This window comes from Brachypodium distachyon, chromosome 4 (assembly GCF_000005505.3).
Source record: "Brachypodium distachyon strain Bd21 chromosome 4, Brachypodium_distachyon_v3.0, whole genome shotgun sequence".
Taxonomy (NCBI): Eukaryota; Viridiplantae; Streptophyta; class Magnoliopsida; order Poales; family Poaceae; genus Brachypodium; species Brachypodium distachyon.
In genome coordinates this window covers 25,732,705-25,743,191 of record NC_016134.3, presented here as the reverse complement: position 1 = coordinate 25,743,191, position 10,487 = coordinate 25,732,705, and the positions used below count along the sequence as shown (strand labels likewise).

At 44.9% G+C, this 10,487-nt stretch overlaps 1 pseudogene; it reads left to right on the top strand.

Moving 5' to 3' along the window:
• The first annotated feature begins 418 nt into the window (after window positions 1-418).
• Window positions 419-6,041, top strand: LOC100844914 (annotated as a pseudogene).
• The last annotated feature ends 4,446 nt before the right edge of the window (window positions 6,042-10,487 follow it).

Here is a 10,487-nt window from a genome sequence, read left to right as displayed (position 1 = left end):
TTGAACGAAGTGCACGGTCCAAAATCTTTTTGGGGAAAGAGCTCAGTGAGGCGTAGGCCGTTCCAGGGTTCTTAATTTACATTCTCGATCATTGGAGAGGCTTTTATTTTTATCCGACAGTACAAATGACTCGATTTTGTTAGGAGTCAACTCATCTTATTGGTCGAGGAGAAGACGAAGCTCATCGGAAGGCGCAGCGTAACATGGTCTTTGTCATAAGATATTCCAGCAATATGCACATCTCACATTGATCCGAGGCATTGTAATATCTCAGATCTACCGTCGTGATCAGTAGAGGTACTGCGCCAACCAAAAACATTTCTTTTTATTAATAGTACCCCCATGTGCTGTATCGTAGTTGATCTTGCCGTTAAGAACCCATCTAGGTGCTCAGTCGCTGCACAACCCTGAGCATTATCGCATCTCACCAGTTGCTAGCTGGCTAGCTACTACACCTCACAAACACCAAAGAAGAGTTTGGCCGAGAAAGCAATGGGGGACCTGGTGATTGGCTTGGCCAGGTCGGTGGTGCAGGGGGCGCTGACCAGGGCCCAAACGGCGATTGAGGAGGATGCCAAACTGCGGCAGAAGGCGCAACGTGATCTGGTGTTTATCAGTTTGGAGTTCGAGATGATGCAAGCCTTCATCAGCGTCGCCAAACAAGATGAACTCAGAGACAATGTGGCCAGGACCTGGGTGAGGTATGTCCGTGAACTGGCTTTCGACTTTGAAGACTGCATCGAACTCGTTGTTCATTTAGACAACAGCCCAAACTGGTGGTGGCGATTGCTCCCGTCCTTCATGGCACCGCCGCGCCCATTGGATCTTGCTGTTGTGGAGTTAGAGCTGCTCCGGTCCCGGGCTGAGGACGTGAGCAACTCTTACTCACGCTACAGCCGCATCAACGACTCTGCCACCAAGCTCGTGATGCTGCAACAGCCGGTGCCCGGCACTGGCATAGGCGCAACAACATTTGACATGCTCATCAAGGCAAGGGACGCCTCCAAGATGGGGGATCTTACGGAGTTCATCACCTTGAAAGACAATGACCTTGAACTTCAGGTGATCTCGGTGTGTGGGACAGCCGGCGATCTCAGGTCGACTTATCATCACAAAAGCCTACAATGACCCGAAAACAAGCACCTTCCGAGATACCTGAATAACACCTTTATGATCACCTAGTTACGAGATGACGGTTGATGTCCACAAAGTATTCTTCTGGTACTAGAGAGTGGCATGATTTAATGGCCTAAGGAACTGATACTTGACATAATAAAAGCATTAGCAATTTAAATTTAAGTGACACGATCAAAAGCTATGCTTAAGTTTGGGTTTGCTTATCACATCATTCTTCTAATGATATGACCTCGTTATTAAATGACAACACATGTCTATGGTTAGAAAACCTTAACCATCTTTTAATCAACGAGCTAATCTAGTAGAGGCGTATTAGGGACACGGTATTTGTTTATTTATCCACACATATATTTACTTTCCTGTTAATACAATTATAGCATGGATAATAAACATTTATCAAGAACAAAAAAATATGGTAATAACATATTTATTATTGCTTCTAAGACATATTTTCAACGAGCCTATCAAGAACTATCAGTGCCTTGTCGTTATCGATGATCTGCAGTCCACTGACGACTGGGACTTGATAAAGGCTCAACTGGTATTCAGACAGTCTAAAAGCGTTATTGTTGTCATCACAACTGAAGCAAAAATCGCGGCACATTGCGCAGATGATGAAGAGCTCGTGCTTAATGTCAAAGGTGTAGAAGATCATGCGGCATTTGACCTCTTCGAAATGGAGGTGCGATATTGACAAGAAACTCAATTCCCTCCCTTACATCTCCATTCTGCTCGTTTCCTGGCATTTTGGCATACATAGAGTAGCCATTTATGATGATTTTTTTATATATTCTATAGCGTTGATGCATGCATTCACATTTTTTGCCTGACGCTAGATTCCAGACTAAGGGGTAACTCGCACATTTGGACGGATAGATTCCTATATATTGTTTGAGATAATGACACGATCTTTATGGTACAAAATCTCAGCCATTATTCTTCACATGACTATGTCTATAATTATAGAGTGAATTTCAAATTTTATCCCCTACTTTTAATTTTTTGACAGTCTAGCTACCTACCCCATTTAACAGAATTTTATAAACTTACTCACTTAAGCAAACTTGTGCACAAATAATTAAATATTTTTCCTCTTTTATTGTCAAATTAAGAAAGGTCTTGATCTACTGTTCTTCCCTCAAAAAAAAGAAAGAAAGGTCAGACCCACACGTCAGTCAGTCATTAATTCTTTCCCCAAATTCATGCCTCCATCCCGTCACAATGGTCAATAATCAATCTCTCCAGGCTTGCTTGCCGCTTGCTTCATCTCTCCTTGATTAGTTACCCAGCAAGAGGCCACCGGTCGCATGCAATTCGCCCACTCAATTCATCGTCTCTAGCACACAGGCGCCACACGCACATTATATATCTCCTCCAATTGGATTTGTCTCTTCCAAAACAAAAATTGGATCAGTCTGCCCGCCGGCCTTCAGAGCTGATCGGAAGCTAGCACTAGCTAGCGCCAGCAGCCAGCTACACTTTAATGCCATACCTATCGTATCAATCGAGTATGTCAAAAACCTTTCAACTGGAACACGTATGAGACAATACGAGTTTGATCCCATCCTACGTCGACTGGACCGGCCTGACGAACCATATACCGATATGAGGGTGTCATAATTTCAAAATGTGGGGAAAACATTAATGGGGTAGTTATTAGAAATTCTGTTAAATGGGTAGGTTGTGTCACAAAAATGAAAATACAGGGTAAAAATGGAATTCATTCAAAATTATAATTTGCAGTAAAAATGCTACTCCATATTATTTATATTTGAGTAATCTAAATATTGTTACAAATTACTATCCACAGTTAGAAAACTTTTTCCTTAAAAATATATGCCTCCTTAAAAATATTTTATTTCATATATTTTTTAAATGCTTTCATGTTTTGAAATAATCACAGTATCTTGTTAAAGCCAATTTATTTGCACTTGGATTCATATGGTTAATTTTCAAACCATTTTTTTCATAATTTTAAAACCATCTGTACGTCGTTTGCCCTTTTTTCTTCTCAATTGTTAAGTTCACTGATAGTAAATTTACCATTATTGGTGTTAGAGTTTTGTTTCTGTGCACCACCTAAAAATATTTCAGGGATCTCAAAGCAAAAACGATTATCAACGAAAAGGAAAAGGTTGGACACGTAATAAGTAACTGTTTTGATTTTTTAATTCTAATCAGATCTAAAATCGTTTTTTCCTTAAATCAACCTAAGTTCGTTTGGAATACTAATGCATCCATGATATCAACCGGATCCCTGTAAATTGGATACCTAATGCGCATGCCTTGTGTATCTTTCGTTGGCTGATCGATCTTTGAGTGTATATGGCACGGATGAATTGCTACGCATGTGCCACTGCGGCGGCGGCCAATCTGTCTTCTCCCCTCACCACAATTCAGCGGATATTCCATTTTGATATATTCCTCATGGAGTATGAATGTATGATTTGTGGCGCGCGGGGGGGGGGGGGGGTGTCAAGATGCTAATCTTCTTTTGGGTTAGGGTTTGAAAGGAAAATCATAGTCTGGAAGCACGTATTTTTTACCTTTTATCAATAACCGTTTTTGCTTTCGGATCCGTAAAATATTTTGAGGGGGTGCACTATCTGAAAAGTTATACTTCGCAACGCCCCTGAAATTATAAGGTTTTAGGCCTAGTCATCATTTGTGTAGGATGTCCATCTGCTATGTCAAAGAAGTAAGTTACTCCTGCCTTTATTCATTTCTCTCGGTGGTCAGGTATTTTATGTACCATGCACATACACAACCACTTACTCGGTTACTCCCAAGAATAAAATCTCACCTTATCCTTTCTCTTCTACACTCTTCTAAGAACTCTTCATCGACCTATCTCCAGCCAGTATTATCTCATTGATGGCTATCACGACTCATTCAAGGTTATCACGGCTCTACTAGTTGCCTCAGCGTTTGTTTTTCTTTATTTACTCTGATGTGTGGATGCATGTTTTGACTGTGAAGATCTTGCGGTTTTTTTTTGCATCACACAAATATCCCGTTGCATAAATCTAAGCAGTAAAATTCAAGAGTAAATTTCAGAAAAACCATTGTTTTTGTGTTGAGATTTTCAAAGAACAACAGTTGTGGCCCGCATTTCAGCTGCCACAGTTGTCAAAAACCCTGTCAAATCGGTCCGAAAAGTGGTGGTTCTCTAACACAATTATGGTTACCGTTGTTCTGTGAACACCTAGATAAAAAAGGTGTTGTTTTCTGAAATTTACTCAAAATTCAATGTAATTGGTTGTTGCCATACTAACCGGGGATGTCTTTTCAACTGTGTGAACAATAGGTACATCGGAATAATGAGTCATACCGTTTGAACTATAGAGACAATTGGGAGCTGCAAAACCTGATTCTTAAATGTGGTGGACTACCCAAAGTAATAGTTGATATAGCTCGTTTATTGGCCACAAAGACGGACAAACCGATGGCAAGCTCTTTAAATCTCAGATTTATGCACGAGCTGGAAACCAACCCAGAGTTAGTTAGTCTGAGGGTTCTATTTGGCTCGATGCACTCCTATTTCCGCACTTGCCCGGATTTCCTCAAGCCATGCATCTTCTACCTATTGATCTTTCACACGAACCGCATAATTCGGCGGGAGGCGTCTGGTGAGGCGGTGGATCGCCGAGGGTTATGCCACAGACAGTGATGGCAAATCCGCCGAGGATAATGGGGAGGGCTACTTCTCCAGTCTTCTCAATCGCAATTTTATCCAGGAACCGTCACAGTTTATCACCAGCCTCAACGACACAAGGATAGCCTGGTGCCGAGTCAATGGTTTTTTCCGTGAGTACATTCTCTCACAGCGAACAGAAGATAATCTCACCTTTGAGCTGAGCGGCAGGTGCTCCCTAACGATCCAGGGCACTGCTCGGCACCTCATTATATTGGAAAGTTGGGACAGAGATAAGATTGTGTTTAATAGCATCGACTTCTCACGGCTACGATCAATAACAGTATCCGGGAAGTGGAAATCATTCTTCATTTCCAACAGTACGAAGCTACTTCGGGTGCTTGATCTGGAGGATGCAGTAGGGGTGAAGAATGATGATCTTCACCAGATGGTGAAGCTACTGCCTCGCCTCAAGTTCCTCTCCATACGAGGATGCCATGAGATAAGCCATCTGCCTAGTTCTCTAGGTGATCTGAGGCAGCTCCAAAGTCTGGATGTCAGGCACACCTCCATAGTCAGCTTACCACCGAGCATCACCAATTTACAGAAGCTGCAGTACATTCGTGCTGGTTACACTTACACCACCACATCAGAGGAACCATCACCACGATGTCTTCCGGTATCCATGTTTTCCAAGTTATGCAGACCTGGTGTTGAGGTGCCCGGAGGGATTGGGAAACTGACGGCACTGCACACACTTGGTGTCGTCAACGTCAGTGCTTCAGGGGGGAAGGCCATCCTGAAAGAGCTCAAGATGCTCACCCAACTGCGCAAGCTCGGAGTGTCCGGCATCAACAGGAAAAACGGAGACGAGTTTTGCTCTGCAATCTCGAGTCATGGCCATTTGGAATCTTTGTCAGTGTGGCTTGACAAGGACAGTGAAAATTGTTTTGATGGCATCTCCCTGCCTCTGAAGAATGTGCAGAGCCTCAAGCTATATGGGCTTGTCGACAAGTTGCCACGGGGGATCTTACAATATAGCCAAGACGCCCTAAAGGAAGTTAAGTTGACCAAATTGGAATTGGAGATGGACAAATTAAGTAAATATGACATAGCCATGCTTGGAGCCCTTCCAAAACTATGTATTCTTCGCGTCAAGCAGCTCAAAGAAGGTACACAAACTGAAGGAAGACCTGGAGAGCCAACTTCGCCAGCACCCAAAGAAACTGCTACTGAAGCAGTGGTAACTTCTCTACCATGTTCGCTCTAGAGCTCTGAACAGGCATTGTCCCTCTCTCCATGAATTTCCCTCTTTTCACCTCCAGACCTCCTTGTTCCAGTTCTTTTTTTCAATCAAGAGTTGAAAAGGCCTGAATGTAACTGTCCTTCTGGATCCTGCGCTGTAATGATAATGCCAATTAACGCCAAACCCGCGAGCTCACCGTGTGCTTCATCAGAGTCTCTGCATTCTCCTAGTACTTCCTTCTGTGCTTATGCGAAGAGTGGAGACAGATGGCGTTATTACGGCTCCGACACGCACGCCCACGGGCTGCTTGCTCCTCGTCGACCTCCTGCCACCGGACCGGAGTGGACGCCTGGACGGATAATGCTGGCCAGATCCGGGCAAGTTTAGCCGCTGGGGTTACCGGGACGGCACGCCGCCGCCGCCGCCGCTTACGGGAAAGACGGCGCCAGATCCGACGGGTTCGGCACTCAGCAACCCGTGCGAGAGAAGGGAGCCGGCTCGCTTTGGGAGAGGAGGACCAGTGGCGTCGGCCTCGGCGACGGAGTGCGAACTCTGTTTGCCCGGCGTCGCTAAACAGCGGTCGACTGAAATTTCTGCTCCCACAGCCTTTTTTTTTTTGTGAGGAATTCTCCCGCAGCTAATGTTGGCCACCAGGTCGGGTTTTTTTTTACCCACAAAAAAAAAGGTCGGGTTTTTCTTTTACCGGTGCCAAGCATGGGAAAAAAAGGCTTGGCCCGGCACGGCTTAATCGAGCCGGGCCATACACGAGGCACATGGCGGACCGAGTTTTTATCCTATCGAGGCATGTGGGCTGACCCGGATACGGCCCAAACAATGATGAGCCCCGCACGACATGGGCTTGGCACGGCATGGCCCGGTAAGCCCGCCCATTCCAGCAAAATTCCTTTTTTCCCCTGAGCTGCTATTCCTTGCTGTTTTTTTCCTGAGCTGCTTTTCCTTGCCCTAATTCATATTTTCTAATTACAAAAAAAAAAACAGCCTGAATGGGCAACCTGCCCAGCCCACCACCCTTATTTCCTTTTTTCCTTTTCTTCCTAGGCTGCACACTTCCTCTTGCCAGATAACTTTTTTTTTAAGGAAACAGCCAAAACATCCCTTTTTTTAGGGGAAGCCCGAACATGCCTTTGTTACTCATTTCTGTATTTTGCATGCGAGTGTGTGTCGTGCCAAGCGAACTCTGTATTTTGTCTTGGAATTGTTTGATCCGTTTTTAGAGCAGAAGCAAACGGATCATGTGCTTCCATGTCAAAAAAATTAGCGATCCAGAATCACTAAGCTGTAGGGATCAACTGACTGTCTTTCTGTGTTAATGCTATCAGTGCGAACCATATGCTTTCATATCTCCTCCCGTAGGGCGTCGTTCTCCAGCTTTTTTTTTTGAGAGAGAGAGCGTCGTTCTCCAGCTTTGCATTGCTTGTTGAAGCACAAGGCCGTAACTCCCCCTAAAAAAAAGGCCGTATCAGAACTTCAGAAGGCACTGGTCGGTGGGCTCCAAAAACACGTACTACCTCCGATCTAAATTATTGTCTCAAATTTATCCAAATATGTATATATCTATTTTTAAAAAATGTCTAAATACATGTAATATTTCGACAGCAATTTAGAATCGTATCTTTTTTGTCCGTCTTGCCAACGGGCGTACGAAACAAAGGTACCTCAGTACACGTGGTGTCCATCCTGCATCGTCCATCGAGACATGCCTTCGGTGCATCATGCAACGCCCGCCAACCACGAAACCCGCAAAACGTGGGGCCTGTGCGGCCGGCTGTGACGAGGCGTGGGAAAATTAGGTGAGCGTTGTTTGCCGGTTGCAGCTCAGGCTGAGCGTGATGTCCTCTTTTCTCTAGAAAGTGGGGACAGGACGTGGCACCAGTAGGCTCGCATCGATCGCAACACAGGTCCGTGTGGGCAGCTGGCAATGGGAAAACTGTGCCCAACGGAGCCGGTTCGAATCGCGGGCAGATCCGACGACTCCCAAATCTACAGTCCATTGAACTTACAGTCCAAATTGCATTTTCCCAACCACGAGATCTGTTCTATGGATAACTTTTCATACAAGTTCATTGGAAATTTTCATCGAGTTCATCTTCATATGGAAATTTTCCTTTTCTTATTACGATAACTTTTGCAAACAACTAATTGTCCAGAAACATAACCTTGATTTTTACCATCGTGTTGTTCATCCAGACAATTTACAGAGTGGTTTTACTACTCTGGAGCACACTGCACGTGCTATCTTAGCCAGACGTTTCGTTCGATCCGGGCCATCCACGTCTTCATCTCTCTCCCCACCTGCCTCTTTTTTCTCTCCAGGACGCCCTAGCCCTTATTTCCCCATACGCGCTGACTCCATCTTTCCATCCACTGCCGCCTCCCCCTATCTCAAGCACACGGCCCCGTCGGACAGCGGCGCCCCCTGTCTCAGCCTCCAAGCACCACCCCCTTCCCTCTGCCTCCAAGCGCCGCCCACCCTATCCATATGCGCGTGCCCCTCCCTCTCCACTATCATCGCCCCCAACCCCTCTCTCTCTTCCTCATGTGGTAGCGGCGCCGCCCATTCCCGCTCTCTCTCGCCTCAATATGGCAGCGGTGGTGAATCTCTCTCCTCCATATGGCAGCGGAGGCGAATCTTTCTCCTCCATACATATGGCACTGCCGGCGAATCTCTCTCCTCCATATGGCAGCGGCTGCAAAAACGTGGTGGGACATGGGGCGGAGGGTCGGCATGGCGGCGGCGCCCTGCAAAAACATGGGGGACCGGGGGGGTCCAAGCACCGTCCCCTTCCCTCTGCCTCCAAGCGCTGCCCACCCTCTCCATATGCGCGTGCCCCTCCCTCTCCACTACCATCGCCCCCAACCCCTCTCTCTCTTCCTCATGTGGCAGCGGCGCCACCCCTTCCCGCTCTCTCTCACCTCAATATGGCAGTGGTGGCGAATCTCTCTCCTCCATATGGCAGCGGAGGAGAATCTTTGTCCTCCATACATATGGCACCGCCGGCGAATCTCTCTCCTCCATATGGCAGCGGCTGTGAAAATGTGGTTGGACATGTGGCAGAGGGTCGGCATGGCGGCGGTGCCCCTGCAAAAACATGGGGGCCGGGGGCGGGGGGGGGGGGGGTTGCGGCGGCGCGCATGATTGCGGCGACGACCCTGTTCTCTTGCATATGTTCTGCACGAATCTCGAGGTAAGCAAGGGTGTGGATTGATGGTGCAGTGTGTTCGGGAGTAGCCTCATCTTTCTCAACAACTTAGTATTACTCACTCCGACCCATATTACTTGTCGAAATATTAAATGTGTCTAGATGCTTTTTAAACATAGATACATTCATATTTGGACAAACTTAAGACAAGTAATATGGGTCAGAGCGATTACTACCTTTTTTTTGTTATTATATACCGGTATATTTTATCATGTCTCTCTCACCCCTACTTTTGCTTGTCGCCGGTCTGTTGCATGTTTTTTCCAACGGGCAAGAGTTTTTTGGGTAATATGAAGTTAGAAAACGTGTGAACAAAAATACAAAAAAATAGGAAGCTAGGTACTATGAATGTTTACAATTTTTCTTTTCTTTTTAAAGTAATGCCTTTGATATATTGGAAATAAAAACATAAATTCTAAGGGCGCGTGTGCGTGCGCGCATGCACACAGAGAGAGAGACTATTTGACTTCTACTAATCCACTATGGATTTCGTATGTAACTGAGACACATTTCATAATTCCAAAATAAATCATACTCCCTCCGATCCTTAATTGTTGTCGAAATATTACATATATCTAGACGTTTTTTAATAATAGATACATACATATTTGGACAAATTTGTGTCAAGAATTTAGGATCAGAGGGAATACACTCTAAGAGACCCCAAAGTATATAGAGCAGTATTCTCGGTGACAATGAAAAATAGGTGATTTTTTTGAAGAGGATTATATATACATGTTTCCCGTGCAATACAGTGCTAGTTTGACTCAAGGCATAACAAACCAAAATAAGCACACTAATTTCAACCAAGTAAAAGTATCAGCACCTCCATATACATTCTTCTATGACCGCAGCTTCAACTGTTGATTAGTCATTGAGATTGTGCATGACCTTAAATGTTCTCGATGACTAGCTACACGTCAGAAGAACTTTCAGTTATGCCGCTCAACCTGATCAATGTAAATACTAGCTAAGAATTCAGGACCACAATTGAAGTCAAGAATCGATAATGCATTCGCTATTCAACTATATCAATTTTGTCAACATTCATTCAGGTACATAAAAAACTTGTCTAAAAGCACAAAAACTAAAATGGTTGCAACAAACTCGAACAAAATATCGATCGATCGCAGTTATGAAAACATTGGACGAATATCAATCAGACAGCCATAGCGACGGCGTTCCAAGAAAAATAGTGATCGACATGAACACATTAAAAGGTTCAGCTATGCAGACACAGCCGCTTGAT